The sequence below is a fragment of the Saimiri boliviensis genome, chromosome 14, assembly GCF_048565385.1.
Source record: "Saimiri boliviensis isolate mSaiBol1 chromosome 14, mSaiBol1.pri, whole genome shotgun sequence".
In the NCBI taxonomy this organism is placed as follows: domain Eukaryota; kingdom Metazoa; phylum Chordata; class Mammalia; order Primates; family Cebidae; genus Saimiri; species Saimiri boliviensis.
Window position 1 is genome coordinate 14,474,114 of NC_133462.1, and position 17,464 is coordinate 14,491,577.

The 17,464-nt window shown below is 42.5% G+C and overlaps 1 long non-coding RNA gene across 11 annotated transcripts in view; it reads right to left on the minus strand.

The window, feature by feature from the left end:
* LOC120362736 (uncharacterized) overlaps nt 1-17,464 on the minus strand; it is a 403,841-nt gene that overhangs the window by 33,799 nt on the left and 352,578 nt on the right. The gene's annotated exons all lie outside the window — the stretch shown is intronic.

Genomic DNA, 17,464 nt, shown 5'->3' on the forward strand with positions numbered 1-17,464 from the left:
AGGCTGAGGCAGGAGAATCAGGTGAGCCCAGGAGGCAGAGGTTGCAGTGAACTGAGATCGTGCCACTGTACTCCAGCATGGGCAACAGAGCAAGCAAGACTCTGCTTCAAAAAAAAAAAAAAAAGGAGAGGAAGAAAGAAAGAAATGAATGCCACAAGAAATCAGAGAATTCTGAAATATAGCTACACATTGGAATCACTGGGAAACATTTTTATAAGTGGATGCCCTAGCCACATCCATAAATTCTGATTTAATGACCATTAAATCAAATGGATTATAGAGTGGGACCCAGGCATTGGTAATTTTTAAGTCTTCTGAGATGCTACTAACATGTAACTAGAATAGAGAACCCCAGTTCTCATAGGTAGAATTTAGACCTCAATCAATAATTTTTAGCTAGGAATATTGGAATCACCTAGGGAACCTTTCAACATACATAAACCTATACGTTGTTGGCCCTACTCATTAATGGGTTACACAAAAACTAATCCATTTGAGAAACAGAACCTAATGGAAAAGCCACCTCATTTGATATGTTAAATTATATGGAAAGCGTTGTCAAATGATAAGTAATACGTGATGCTACACTATCTCTAATTTATATTTATGGGTGTGTTACTGAGTGTTCCAAAATTATGAGTCATAGAAATCTATTATCAGTCATAATGTCATATGCTTCAGTAGTAACTAACTTTCTATGTGAGCCATGTCTTTTCATAATGAACTCTAATCAGGTTTCTAACCATAGTCATTTTCAGTCTTGGTCATTCACCAACAGATGTTTTGAGTTTTTCTCAAAGCATTTGCAATCAGCTACAGTCAAAAGTTGCTTCTTCAAAAACATTTATAAAAAAGACTCTGACAAGTACTCTTGAATATAAGTTTCTGATAACTTTAAGATCATACCTCGGGACATTCTAAGAACTTTTAGAATTTTAACAGGCTCATATTTTCATGAAATTGCCAACCAAGAAGAAGCAGGAAAAAAATCAATTTCATTGGACTAAATAATAATGAGGATTTTTAATGATTTTTTATTTGGAAATTTGCCGATTCTTTAAATGTTTTGTTTTCCAGATTTATGACTTTTTTCTCTTTTAAGCAATCTATAGTCTACAGCCATTTGGTAATATGGTAACACAGTTATTTGCACAAATTCAGTAAGAATCTGCCCTTTCTATAACAGGACACATTTGAAACAACTGGTTATATGACCAAGGCTTTGACTGGGATGTTATATTTGAGAATATACACAGAATGAAATCACAGGTACTGCAGGCAAATTCTGAAGTCAGCCTTGGTTTTCTGTTATAGTCTCAAAAGAGTTTTTTTTTTTTTATATATAGTTTAATCTGAGATTCCTTATAAAAACTACTAGCAAAGCAAACTTTAAAAAGACCCTGCATGGTTCATCACCACTCTGGCTGCACTTATTTGAAGAATCAGGCCAAGTTTGATGAGACTTAACTTATTTGCAAACAAATTTGTCGTACTGGGAATTATCTATGGTAAAAATAGAGATTCCTATAGAGGGGGAAAAAGTAGGTTGAAAAGAAAGACTGTAGTGCACCTGTGATGAGATTGCAGCTCTGCTCATTAAGTTTTTATTACCCACCTGTAGACTGAACTGGTCCGTGAAGTCTTCTAGCTACTTCAATCCAACGCTCTCCCATGGAATTACTAACAAGAGCTGCTCTGTTCCTGAAGCCCAATAAGCCGGAGGTGGACAACTCAATGTAAATTTCAAGAGATAACCCTCATGTCTGAGGTGTGAACCACTTAGAGACTTCACTGAAATGTTCAACACACCAAGACGAGAGACCCTCAAACTGCAGACTAGGACAAGAGTTGACAACTTCACACTGTGGACAGCTTTTTCAAATATGTCAGAACAAGACTCTTCCTCATGATGAAACTTTCACCCCTCTTAATTTGTTCTTGTTTATGCCTGCCTCCTTCACTTGGCAGGATAATGCTGTCATTAGAAATTCACCCACCGTTCTGGTATTGTTTTGCCCCAGGCGGAGCTGCCTTGCAAATAAACTTCAATGCCTTGCAAATAAAAGTCAATTAGATGCATAACTAAATTAGTTGTAACTTTGCTTTATGATGCATGTTCGCAGCCAGTGATGGCCAGTGGAGTCTCTCAGGCTGCATCTTTCTCACCCTAAGCCTCCTGCCTCTCACTTTTACTTACAAGGATCCTTCTGATTTCACTGGACCACATTTTCTTTATCCAGTCTATTATTGATGGGCATTTGGGTTGGTTCCAAGTATTTGCTGCTGTGAACAGTGCTGCAATAAATACATGTGCTAACACAGGTAACTTTCATAAACATCACCCACAACACACATTTGTTTTGTATAGTTTAAAATAAAAACGATAACAGCCCGTTCCCAAAACAAACCTCCTTCTTGACTGGGAACTAGACTGCCTTTGTAGGACTAACAAATTAGCCACAAGATTAGAAATTATAGTTTAAGGGTCATGCTGTTGGAGGCTACAAGATTCTGACCCTCACTGAACTGCTCCTAACATCAGTGTCTGAGATATGATGTGGATCCGGCACTTCATGGATCAGCTGGCACCACCCAGACTGATGAACTGGGTCATCTGATCTCGTGACCCGCCCCCCCACTGAGGAGCTGACTCAGCACAGAAGGACAGCTTCAACTTCCCATGATTTAGTTCATCTCCGACCTTACCGGTCAGCACTCATGCTACATCAGCTAATACTAAAATTACTTAGATATACGATTTGAATGAACTCCATGGTCTAAGTCAAATTACCTATGATAACCCATCAGTTATCACTGCTATGCACATAATTTGAAGAAAGACTGGGATTCAAGAGGATATAAGTCTAATATTAACTAAGCATGGATTCATGGAGAACCAGGATGGCCACCTTGTCCTTCCTAAGTCCTTAAAGCTTTTATCATTACAAATTCTGAATTCCATAACTCATCATGGAAATGAAAAATATTCCAATGGAATATATTGCTGTGGTGACATAAATTGCTTAAAGAGTTTATAACCAAGGTTTGGCCCCATGTTCCTGAGAAAACAATCAAAGCTTCAGGTACTCCTGGTCACCTGGTGCTCCATTTAAACATTGTTAAATGAGATTTCATTGAATTGTTATTTTCAATGCATGTTTTCTCGCTCTGGTTGTATAAAAGTTCTCCCATGCAAGGAGGCTCATGTTACCACACTAAGTTATTATGTTACAGTGTATTTTCACCAGGTAAAGAAAGTTTTCTATGGTTCACTAAATATAATCAACTTTTACACAATCTAGAACCTAAGGATTGAATCTTCTAAGAAGATCAGAGAAAGACTGTCCTTGCCATCTGGGTTGCAGCAAAATGTTGGAACCCTGAACTTTGGGTTCATCGTATGTCAACTGTGAAGAGCCCCTCCACACACTTGGAAATGTACACCCATTGGAACCCTTAAAGGAAAGCTAACCAGGGAAGTCTCTCCCCTGAAGAAGCTGGTATCCTTGATGTAAACAGCTTTTCCAAGATCACGGATCAAGACTTCTACCATCATGAGACTTTTCTCTTTGAATATTTTTTCTTGTTTGGGCCTCTATAAACAACAGAAATGAAAAGCAGGTCTGTTGTGTGCACTTACGGGGTACACTTTTATTTGTGAAGGATTTTGCAGCCAGCCTTATACACAGATAACCTGATGTTTTGATAGGTAAAAGATGAAGGCCCAATGTAGGTGAGAAACTTTAATGGTATGTACGTTGCCTCATACCCAGTCAGAATCAGAACATTAATTCACTCCTCTTAACCTACATTATGAGTCTGAAACATTGCCAGGAGGCCTTCACTTTTCTATAATGGAAGGGCATCATTTGTTATGAACTTTTTATGTGGTTTGAAATAAATTAAGCAATAATTAGAAATGTGTCTTTCATAATAAGCTCTATAGCAGATTCTACTGTAAAGGCTATGGTTACACAACAGGTTTGAAATTCTCATGTGAAAGTTATGCTAAATAAGGGAATTGGCTAAACAGAAAAGTATCTGTGCAGCTGCTGGCACTTCTGGCCTATGAAGAAAACACCAGGTATTACAGAAATTTAGTTGTAGAAGATGAACAAAAAGCTTGCTTAGTTAAGTGAGTAAGCTCTTTACCTAGCCTATTCTTTGATGTCTTTAATTTTAAGTGATTTGGTTTATGGGGACCCTGCGGGAAAACCACACTCTACATTCTTGGTATCATCCTCCTGAAAGTCATCGTAACAGTCTCCCTGGTGCACTGTATTTCCTCAAAGCTGTTAAATGTTTGCATGCAGTCATCTCTAGAATGTCAAATGGTTCCTCTTCAACCAGAATGACCCAAGTTGAAAGAAAGGTGCAATCATGAGGACACTACAACCTATGAATGACACGTTGAGACCAGAATCCCCAAGTGATGGTAACTGAGAGTGGGCCTCAGACCGTACGTTTTGGTCACACTCTCGCCTAAGTGAGAACCTGACCCAAAAGGAGAAATTTTAAAAACAAAATGATGGGAGGCCATTGTATTGGACTGAGCTCATGCACTAAACCCTGATAGAGCAAACCTAACACAATGGAGTTGCTCACGCTAAACACCACATCATCTAAGTAAGACTTTAAAGAAATACACGGATATTACACCAGAACAGACCAGGTTTTGTTTTTCTCCTGTAAACAGAAAGTTCCGGCATTAGGAGGCAACTTCTACTTAGCCCTTCTTCCTACCTTTGAAAATCTCACTGTTCTACTGTTCTCCCAGTGGGCTTCAAGATCAAGTATGTAAATTTATGATGGTGACAGTGATATCAAGGACTAAAGTTGTGGTCAATCTCTCAAAATGGAGAAAACGACCCAATGGGATGAACTGTTAAAGAAAACTAAATATGGCCTGAGAAGGACTCTGTACTTCTCTATGTGAGTCCTTGTAGATGAACTGCACCCTCATTTAATAGGTAGACAAGATTAAACACCTACTTAGGTGTATGCACCTGTAACAACTGCCAAGCCTCAGCCAACCTCAGCAGACAAACTTCAACAAGTAATACGCTGCTGACTGTCCAAATCGTGTTCAGACAAGGGAAACACTGAGCTGTAACTAATCCAGCTGTTTCTGTACCTTAATTCCGATGTCGGCACATCACTTTACTTTTTTTTGTCTATAAATTTCTTCTGACCATGAGGCACTTCTAGTCACTGAATCTGCTGTGATTCGGGGGCTGCCTGATTCGTGAGTCATTCACTGCTCAATTAAACTCCTTTAAATTTAATTCAGCCAAAGTATTTTCTTTTTTAACACAGGAGAGATGAACACAGAGATATAGCTTGTGTGTTCAGAGAGAAGATGGTTTTTATAGGAACATATGAAAGCTGAAATTATAGGGGAGTCACCTTAAAATGTACACTGTGTAGATGGTTCTCAGCATTCACCTAAGAGATGCATTGTAAAATATGACATCAGCGATGATTCTAGAAGAATAAAACATGCATGACATTTACCGATACTGTTTTTTTTTAATAATTTTAAAAGTATGGGGTGGTCCCTCCCATGTTCCCAGGCTGGGCCTCTGAACGAAATTCTCCCTCTGCAGTGACAACACCTGAGAGGATGACGTGGACTCAGGCTGATAAGCAGCCATTCTTGTCTACCTTGCCCCTGCGGCAAAACAGCACCCGACCAGGACCCAAATCTTTAGCTGGGGAGCTGAGAGAGGATATGGGATACCCAAGGCCTCTTATCTTGTTCCAGTCTATCGCAATGGGTACCAGAGTGGTCCATTTCCTTCGGAGGACACCCACATGCTGCACCCTAGCTTCTAAGCGTCAGACCTTCCTGGTTTCTCTGGGTCCCAGCTGCTTTCCCCCTGCTGAGATATCCTCCTCCCCATGCGGGTCACTGCTTTGCCAGGCACCTCCTCAAGCTCCAGCTGACAGGTCTGCTAAGACCAAGACCTCAGAGGATTAACAAAGATGTTAACATCTACTACGTCCAACAGAGATGAGAGCTGTACAAAAAAATAAAGAAGCAGAAATACATACGGCTCCCGCAACAACATTGTGTCCCAAAACAATGTCATCTGTGGCCCTCATCATGGAGCTCACTGTCCCTCCCCACATGGGCACGTGCTTCCAGCACCTCGATTAAGAAAGTGGGGATTAGGCCGGGCGCGGTGGCTCAAGCCTGTAATCCCAGCACTTTGGGAGGCCGAGGCGGGTGGATCACGAGGTCGAGAGATCGAGACCATCCTGGTCAACATGGTGAAACCCCGTCTCTACTAAAAGTGCAAAAAATTAGCTGGGCATGGTGGCACGTGCCTGTAATCCCAGCTACTCAGGAGGCTGAGGCAGGAGAATTGCCTGAACCCAGGAGGCGGAGGTTGCGGTGAGCCGAGATCGCGCCATTGCCCTCCAGCCTGGGTAACAAGGGCGAAACTCCGTCTCAAAAAAAAAAAAAAAAAAAAGAAAGTGGGGATTATTTACCTAATTAGATTAAGTTCCTAAAAAGGTCTCTATACAACCAAATTCCACTTCCCAGAGAAGAAACAAAAAAGGCTTCCCCAGTTGTGAACAACAGCTTTTCACAAAAGCATCTTTGAATAGGCAAAATAATCTTGCGAGGATATATTTAAGAACTTTCATTTTCTTATTTGAAATCATCTAAAACAATACAATTATGAAAACAGTGTGCTGCTGGTGTAAGACTACACGTCGGGATCAATGCGATAAAATTTAACGTCCAGAAATAAACCCTCACACTCATGGTCAATTGCTCTTTGACAAGGGTGTCAAGATAATTTAATGAAGGAAGAACAATCTTTTCAAATAATGCTGCAGAAAAATCTCAATAAGCACATTACAATCAATGAATTAGGAAACTTTACTTCCCACCATATCAAGCAATTATCTAAAAACAGATTATTGAGTTAAATATAAGAGCTATAAACAAAAATCAAAATCTTATAAACAGACATGGGGCAAATCTTGATGACCTCAAATGTGCAATGGATTCTTAGATATGACACAAAAGCATGACATACCAAGGAAAAACAGATATACTGGCTTTATCAAGATGTAAGAATTCTGTGCATCAAGGCAAATGATCAAGAAAAAGACCAGACGCAGAATGGGAGAAATAATTTGCAAATCACATATGTAAGGGTTTTATGTCCACAATATAGAAAGAATAGCCATAACTCAATATAAAAATGAAAAACCACCCAAAATGGGCAAAGGACTCAAATAGCCATTTCTTCAAAAAAGATATACAAATTGTTTATAACGACATGAAAAGACACTCAACATCATTAGTTACTAGGGAAATGCAAAGACAAAGCCACAATGAGATACCATATCACACAACTGTGGCTATCATTTTTTAAAATGTTAAGTAACAGGTGGAAGGCTTATGTAGAATTTGAAATGCTCATGCATCGCTGATGGGAATATAAAAAGGAATGGCGCTATGAGAAACAGTTGTACTGGTCCTCAGAAAGCTAATCAGAGAATTCTCATAGGAACCAACATATATTCCCAGGCATATACACAGAGAAATGAATGCAGAGACTCAAACAGGTACTCAAATGGGGATGCTGATTGCAGCATTAGTCACAACAGATAAAATATGGAAACAACTTAAGTGTCCATCAACACATGAAGACAAACAAAAACACTGTGATACACACAACAGAATGCTAATCAGCCATAAAGAGGAATGCAGCTCAGACACCTGCTGGAACATGTGTGAACTTCAGAAACATTATTCTCATGAAGTATGCCAGAAACAAAGTGACACAGATGTGTATGACTGTATTCACATGAAACGTCAAGGATAAACACATTCAGAGAGAGAGTAGACTAGAGATCATCAAGGTCTAGGGTAGAAAGAATAGGGAGTATTTATTTAAAAGATACAGAATTTCTGCTAGGAGTGATGAGAATTTTCTACAAAAAATAGTAGTGATGGTTATTTAACATGGCGAATGTCATTAATTCCATCTGATTGCACAATTGAAAGTGGTTAAAATGGTGCGTTATGTAAAATATGCGTACATTCATTGATATAGCTTATAAATATGTATTAAATGTATAAAATATGTTTACAGCTTACATACATAAACGTGTAAGTTTGTATATATACCCTGTACCACAATTTTTTGAATAGCCTTTGGTGAAAAAACACTACTATGTAAAACAAACTCGCCGTCATGAGATAACCCTCCTATACTTATAAGTACTTTCTTCAGGGCCTTATCCACAGAGATTCAAGGATTTAGGAACACAAGACGGCACAGCCAACTGCAGATGCACAATATAAATGTATTCGCAACGGGACAGAGAGTTAAGTTGGGGGCACAGACCTCAGCACTGAGGCAAGAGTCTTGAGGATACACACTATCCCCAAAGATTCTAACTTTATCTGTCCCAGGCAACGATCCAGATCTTGTTGTGGGGTTGAGGAAGGAGAGGTCAGAAAGCCTGTCCTCTGGATACTCTGTGTGAGCCCATGAATAACCCCCATTAGGTATCCACACACAGCTCTGACCATAAGGCGTTGGGATCACACCAGAGAAAGAGCTACAGACAGAAACAGAGTTGAATGAGTTGGTTCCTAACACACAGCAGGGTTCCAGAGTGGGTCCAGCCCCACCCACCCCCACTGTGATTTAGGAACCTCCAAGAAACAGCTTTTTCCAACCGTGGCCTCCTTGGTCACACATCAAGGTTTCTCACTGTCAAGCTGTCCAGACAGAGTAGCACCTTGGACAGCACTCAACCCAGCTCCACTCTTCCTCCCTCCCAGGGCTCAGGGCTCAGGGCTCAGGGCTCAGAAGAAATGGCAGACGCCAGAGAGGGGAGACAAGGTGAATGGGGCAGTGACCTAGGGGCAGCTGCCTGGAATGGGAGGAGGTGGGGCCACAGGAAGAAAGTGACACATTAAGGAAAACCCAGGAATGGGCAGGAGAGGAGAGAAGGACACAGGCTCTCTGGGGCTGCAGCCTAAGGTAAAACCATGAGTGTGAAGCCATCTCACCAGAAAAGACCAGGCCCCACGATCAGGAAGGAAAGCAACTCCCACCTCCCCTGCTCAAGACTGAATATGTCTCCCCAAAATTGGTGGAACCCTCATCCTTCATGTGAAGAAATTTGAAGGGAAAGCCTTTGGGAGGTAAGTATAGTAAGACTAGGTCTTAAAAATGTGGGCTTCATGATTGAATCCATGCCCTTCTAAAAAGAGAAAGGCACAAGAAAATGGTCTTTCTCTCTTCCTCTGTCTTTCCAACCCTTCCCAAACTCCAACGTGCAGATATGGCAAGAAAGCAGGCATCTGCAAGGGGGCTCTCACCAGGACTGAATCAGCTGGAAACTTGACCTTCAACTTCCCAGCTTTCAGAACTGTGAGAAATAGATTTCTATTATTAAATCACCCAGGCTACAGTGTTCGCAACAGCAGCTCAAGCCCAGGAATACATCATGTGACCCACTGTTTTAAATGAAACTCTTCAGTTTCTTCATCAAATTAGCTGGTAGTTCCTGTCCCCAGCAGCAACAGGGGTCCCAAGATAAAAGCTCTGCTGGAGACTTCAAGACTGTGGGACGTGACCAACTCAGTATACCTCTGGAGGCTATATGAGCAAACAGAAAACTGTCCTGATGAAAGAAGGATGTCAGGACACTGACCAACTGCGTCTGCCACCAGAAGGAATGTCAAGGGCAGTCACGTCCCAGGTCCCGTGCTCCTTGAGGTCATCTGTGCTCCTGGAGGTTATTATCTACCTGAACATCTGGGACCTGTTGAATAAGCAAAGCCGTCCCTGTGATAAATCAAGCAGCTGAACGACAATCACCCCCTCCTCCTTCTTCACTTTACTTAATAAATATGAAGGGCCGTAAAAGCTCAGGGCCTTTGTTCACCAGAAGCGAAGAGCACCCTGACCCTTCTTTCAAACAGAACCTTTCGTCTTTGTCTTCAATTCCGAACTTGTCCCTGTTCATTCATGAGATGACTCCAGCAAGGTGCCTGAACAGGGACCTGCATGAAGAAGGTCTGCTGGAGCAGAGGTAGTGAGGGTAGTGAAACTCACCCGATGGAAAAGGAACCCTGGGAATTTTATATTACTTCAGCGGATATAAAAGTTTCTGAATCAGGGTAACATGGGGCAGAATTTGTCTATTAAGGAGCAACATTATATGCAGTTGCTTAAAGTTTTATTTAAAAAATCTGGTGCTCAGGTCAGTTCTCACACCCTAACTAAGCTTCTACAGGAAGTCATTACACACTACACATAACCCATGGTTTCCGCAGACAGGCACCCTTGGTGTGGAAAATTGGGACCGGGTAGGAGAAGAGTTGAAACGGGCTCATCAAAAAGGTCTTAAAGTAGATCCCTCTGTTTTCTCTGCGTGGAGTTTGGTCCTCACTGTCCTTCTGCCGCTATCTCCTTCTTATGCAATTGGACAGCAGGAGTCAGGCTCTGACTCTCAAAAACTGAAAGAGCCTCTGTCTCACCATCAGCGCCCACTGAAAGTCACAAACAGGAGAGAGAGGGAGAGCGGGTCTGTGCCACTTCTTTTAGTAGCAGAAACAGAGGCTCCAATACAAAAAGTTCTGGGCACTGCAGCTATAGCCAGGGAGCCCTCAGGACCTTGTGCATTTCCTACCACCTGAGGCCCGATCCAAACAATCCACAACAACTAGCTCATGAACACACTCCAGTAGAATTTTAGCGATTAAAAGAATTAAAAGCTCGCGTGGTTTATAATGGAGTACGGAGCCCATTTATTTTAGGATTGCTAGACTCTGTATCTGGAGCTGTGTGCCTCCTACCCTTTGATATAAAGCATTTATCTCATACGTGCTTGTCTGCTAGTGCATATTTGACATGGAATCTAAATTGACAAGAAATGTGTGCAGACCAGGCTAGACAGAATCGTGCCGCCGGTCACATGGACACATTACAGAGGATATGCTATTGGGCAGTGGTCCTCATTCAGATTTGGTGCAGCAATTGGCACTCCCAGACGCTGCTTACCATCGGTGTGCCTTAGCTGCCAAACGTGCCTGGGCCACCGTCCCAGAGGAATGGGTCTCAGTGCAATCTTTCCTACATGTTGTGCAAGGATGGCAGGAACCTATGAATGTTGTCACACGACTCCAGGAAGCAGTGGGGCTCCAGATTCCTCAGACCACTGCCGCAGAAATGCTTACTCTGTCTTTAGCCTTTGAAAATGCAAATGCAGATAGTAAACGTGCACTGGCACGGGTAAAGTGCACACAAAACTTGGCAAAGTTTCTCAAAGCCTGCCAGGACGTAGGAACGGAGTCCCATGGTTCTATGGTTTTGGCTCAATTCATGGCTAGCGTAGCAGTAAACAAATCTAAAAAAAGGCCAAGGATCAAGCCCTAATGTGGGCAAATGTTACAACTGTGGAAAAATTCAGGCTTCTAAAAAGGAATGTCATATCATTAGGTATTTCTCCTGATGCTATTCCTCCCCACCCGGCTGCAAACCACCAAGGCACGTGTATACCTGTGTAACAAACCTGCACATGCTGCACATGTACCCCAGAACTTAAAGTATATTAAAAAAATTTTTTTTAATAAAAAAAAAAGACTGTTGTCAGACTAATGGGCAAAAGGAATCTTGTAAGTCGATACCCACACCCCGCAAATGAAAAAAATGCCAGGAATTTGCCCTTGCTGTAATAAAGGAAACCACTGTGCTAATCAATGCCGCTCAAATTTTCATCAGAATGGCACTATCCTGTTGGGAAATGAGAGGGGTACCTGGACCCGGGTCCCCTCCAACAATGAGGGCATTCCCCATCCAGACCGAAACCCCACCTCAGGGGTGGGTCCCTACAGGAACGTTCATTCCCTCTCCCCAGGAACACCCAGAAATGCAGGATGACATCTCCGAGTTAGAGAACGAGTCACGTTAGTTGGAGAAGACAAACTCACCAAAATTCCCACTAGTATTTGGGGACTTTTGCCAACAGGATATATGGGATTAATCTTGGGTAAAAGCCATCTTAACTTACAAGGAAGGCATTACTCTTGTCCCCAAGCTGTTGACTCTGACTATGAAGGAGAAATTCACGTAATTGTAATGTCACAGGATCTCTGGGTTTCTGAACTGGGGGAATATATTGCTCAGCTATTGCTTATTCCCTGCAAGTCACACCCTTCTCCACAAAAGGAGATACAAGAAAATCAAAGATTTGGGAGGAGAATTACATGGGACGTTTACCTATCCCAACCCATAGCTTCTAATCAGCCCACCTGTGTAGTGCAAATTAAAGGAAACAAGTTCTATGGGCTTATGGACACAGGGGCGGATCCATCAGCAGTATCTAAAAATAATTGGCCCCCACCTTGGACCTTGAAATTAACCTCCACATCCTTAGTGGGAATAGGAATGGCTCAACGTGTTCAGCAGAGTACTGAAATTTTACCTTGCCTTGGTCCAGATGGGCAATCATTAGCTTTTTAAACTTTGCAAATATAGCTGTTAATTTTTGGGGCTGAGACTTACTTACAGCATGGGACATGAGGCTTACAAATGAGAAAATTGATAACCCAGGATTTAAAATGTTGAAAAAGAGTTATCAGAGTAGGAAAGGCGTAGCAAAGTCCCTGCAGGGAAGCCCTGACCCAGTATCTATAACTGGCCAAACAAATAGAACAGGGCTGGGCTTTCAGGATTTCTAATGGGGGCCATTGATTCTTCTCCTCAACCCACCGTTTTGCCGTTAGAGTGGCTGACTGATAAACCTGTATGGGTGGATCAATGGCCCCTATCACAGGAAAAACTGACTCAGCTTCATCAGCCAGTAAAAGAATAATTTAATGCAGGACATCTAGAAGGGTGAGCCCTTGGAATTCACCAGTATTTGTGATTCTGAAGAAAATCAAGGAAAATGGTGACAGCTACATGACTTAAGACCTCTTAATGCACAGAAGAAACCAATGGGTGCATCGCAGCAAGGTTTACCATCCCAACAGCCATTCCAGGAGATTGGCCTCCCGTGCTCATACATCTCAAAGGTTGTCGTTTTGCTATACCATTACATGAGACGGACAAGCCTCGATTTGCATCCTCTGTGTCTCCTATTAATCAAAGAGAGCCTGTCTCTCACTATCAGTGGAAAGCTTTATCCAGGGCATGCTCAACAGTCCTACCTTATGCCAGCATTTGGTAAGAAAAGCATTGAAGGAGCCTCGGAGCATGTTTCCCACCGGCTACATCATTCATTACATGGATGATACTCTTTTGGCCGCTCCTACAAATCAAGTACTACACAGCTATTTCGAGGAATAAAACAAGGCTTGGCTAAATGGAACCTCAAAATCGCTCCTGAAAGGGTGCCAACAACCTCCCCATATCAGTACTTAGGAACTACTGTTATTGAAAGAAGTGTCTGGCCTCAAAAGGTAGGTCTTCACAGAGACAGATTACAAACTCTCAATGATATCCAGCAATTACTGGGGATATTAATTCGCTGCAACTGATACTAGGTATTGCTACTTATCAACTCAAACACTTCTATCAAACACTCCAAGGAGATTCTTCTAGATTCTGCCCAAGAACTTACTGAGGAGGCAGAAGCTGACATGCAGCTTCTAAAACAATTGCTTCAGGAACGACATGTCTCCCGACTCCACACACAAAAGCCTCTGCTTTGGTGTATTCTTCCCACTCCCCATTCTCCAACAGGACTTTTAGGACTGTTCATAGACAAAACTATAATGGTAATAGAATGGCTTTGTCTATCCAATCAGACAGTAAAGTCTTTGCAAGTTTCTCTCTCTCTCTCTCTCTTTTTTTTTTTTTGAGACGGAGTCTCACTTTGTTGCCCAGGCTGGAGTGCAGTGGCACAATCTTGACTGACTGCAACTGCTGCCTCCAGGTGCAAGCGATTCTCCTGCCTCAGTCCCTGAGTAGCTGGGACTACAGGTGTGTGCCACCACACCCAGCTAATTTTTGTATTTTTTTTTTTAAGTAGAAACAGGGTTTCACCCTATTAGACAGCCTGGGCTATGAACTTCTGACCTCAGGTGATCTACCCGCCTCAGCCTCCCAAAGTGCTGGGATTATAAGCATGAGCCACTGTGCCTGGCCTACCTTTCTTTAATCACATAACTTAAAACAATGGGCAGACATATATCAAAAATGCTTACAGGATATGACCCTGATACAGTTACTGTTCCCTTGGATTCCCAACTGCAGGGTAGCCTGGCAAATATCTACTACGTCGCAAATCACCCTTGGGGATTTTGTACGAGTTAGAGGTAACCATCATCCTACAGATAAGATTTTGCAATTTTACAAAGTCCACCCTTTCATTCTCCCTGTCACTGCTCATCACAAGCCTATTCCAGGTAGACAGACTTATTTTACTGGCAGCTCTTCTAAAGGCTGTGCAGGTATTTATGGACCTAAACATACTCAATCAAGACCCCTGGAGTTTCAGCCCAACATTCAGAATCATTGGCAGTTATTCAGGTTCTGCAGCTTACAGCTTTATCCCCTATCAACATTTTCTGTGATTTGGCCTATGTCGTAACTGTAGCCAGTCATACTGAGACTGCCACTATTAAAAGCACCCTAGAGCCAGAACTGCTTCACTTATTCCTAAGACTTCAACAAGTTATTCACTCTCGTGCAGCTCCTTTTCATATGTCTCATATCTGATCACACACACAACTTCCTGGGCCACTATCTCTAGGTGAGGAGAAAGCAGATAAGCGAATTGGTTGTGTATTTCAGCAGGCCCAAACTTCCCATGCATGACTACACCAAAACACCTCTGCCCTCACCCGCATGTTTCCTCTATCTCGCAACCAGACTCGAGGCATTGCACAAGTCTGTCCCACCTGCCAACATATCCCTGGTGTTACACCCAAGGAAGGATGTAACCCATGAGGCTGAGCTCCAGATGAAATGTGGCAGACAGATGTTGCACATGTAGCAGCCTTCGGCAAGCTCAGCTATGTTCCTGTAAACTGCAGATACCTACTCTCGTATGTTACATGCCACATGTCAAACAGGAGAAACAGCTGGTCATGTCTGACATCACTGCCTGTCATCACTTGCCCACATGGGGCCCCCTAAACAATTCAAAACTGACAATGAACCTGCTTATGTCAGTCATGCTTTTCAAACCTTTTTTACAATTGTGGGCAATCAAACACAAAACAGGAATTCCATACATTCCCCAACAACAAGGGATTATTGAGCAGGCACATCAAACACAAAAATGAATGTTGAAAAAACAAAAAAGAGGGAATAGGAGACCAGTTACCACCTTAAACAAAATTATACATAGCCTTGTTTGCTTTAAATTTTTTTGACTTCTGGTATGGATGGTAAGATTCCGGCAGAGAGACATTGGCAAGTATTAGAGAAAAAGAGGCAAGTTTACCCAGAAGTATTATGGAAATCCCCGGAAAAAGGATGATGGTAAGGCCCGGTGGATTTGCTGACGTGGGGACGAGGGTGTGCTTGTTTTTACAGGAGATGGGCAAATGGTGTGTGTGCGACCATGGAACAGGAGACTGGAGGGATCATGGTGGCCAACCACAGGGGCAGTCCCTCCAGCATGAGCCATGAGCAAACGGATCTGAATGCAAAAACAGAACGAGGGCCAAGCAGAGTCACAATGATAACCAAACCCTTAAAAGGGACAGATCAAGAAAACCATGCGGGAAGCTGAGAAATTGCTGGAATAAAAACCTCTGACACCATGTTCCTGGCAGTGCTGGCGTAGTGTTCTGTGCTATATGTTTTCCCTGTGTGGAGGCAAAAGCATACTGGGCATATGTTCCCAACCCCCCAGGAGTGGGACTGGTACTCTGGAGTGACATTTCTCCTGAAATATCTCACGCTCAAGGAATGTGGGCTCCAGGACTGCTGACTCCCCGAGACACAGAACAATTAAACTCCCAGAACAATAGCATCGACTACACTGCCCCTTGAGAAGGATTCTCTTTTTATATCACCATGGATACATTGCTCAACCACAGCTGTCCTGCAGTCCAATCTCAGGCATGGTTAAGTCACCAGGGGAAAACTTTGTATCTATTAGGCCTCAGCTCTATTAATATTACTGGTGTGTTTACTAATTGCTCCCTGTCTCATCGCCCAAATTCTATTGATCATGTGACATGGACTCCCTTTGAAAATTCTCACCCTCCTCCTCAGACCCAGTGTCTTGGCCCGCTGGCCAGACAATCCACGTTAATAGGAGACATTGCTGACTGGGGTCCTTGTGGCCATTTAGATGGGAAAGATGGAAATCAAACCTCTTGGCATCAACGTTGTTGGCACTGGACCTTCAGCACCTCTTCTTCACACCAAACTGGGGTTCATCCCAATCTCCCACACAACTTGCTTCACATGGCACCGGCTTTAGCCCAGTCTTATCTTGGTGGCATTATCGAGGGAAGAGCCTCAATTCAGGAGTCGATATGGAAAGCAGCACTCCCATTTATGAATGGTAGCATTTGGGTCAGAACACTATCCAATAATAGTAATTCTGTTCAACACAGTTTCAGTATCACCTTTTGTTAGAAACATTACTCAATTTACAGTGTTTCCATTCCTTAGGTTTTTCTAGCAGCTAAGAAGGGTCAGCTCCAGGTAATCATCACCCAACTGACTTGTGTCTCTTGTCAGCTGTATCATTGCCTTAATCATAGTACTAGTCAAACACACAACATATCCACCCTATTAATTCTAAGTCGTATTCCTGGATTATGGATTCCTGTCAATTTGTCTGAACCATGGGCTGCTACCCCTGCTTTACCTTTTGTGAAACTTCTTACCCAGCTCACTCAGCGTGCTCGTAGAGCCTTAGGCATGATAATTTTTGCTATCGTCTCCCTGGCCACAGTAATAACCTCTGTCATAGTGTCCTCAGTAGCACTACCAAGTTCAATTCAAAGAGTCCGACATGTAGAAAATTGGACACGTACAGCCGACCCCTCATGGATCCTCCACGTTACAAACAGAAGCAGCAACGCTGAAGACGACTGTTTCGTAGAAAGGAGAACAAGTACGAAGTTCGCAGTTGCAGCCGCAATTGTGCTGCCATTTTAACCACACTCGTATTTCTGTGACCAATCTGGAATACTACCACAGTGAATATCCGCGGAAACTTGCAAAGGCTCATAACAAGGAGCTCTTACTCCAATGTTGCTTTCGATTTCAGTGATTTACAAAACAAAATTCTTGACTTGAATAAGCAAATGCCTTCTTTAGAATCCTGGACAAAATTCCAGCAGGGTTTGGAGAGCCTTAACCCTGGGACTTATCTCAAACATAATCTCAATGTTTCTTTTATCATTATAGGAATAATGCTATTACGTCTCTGTTTTTTGTTCTGCAAAATCAGGTGGACCACCAACCAGTAACTGAAAGCTGCCCAGCCAAGAATTACCTTTATTCAA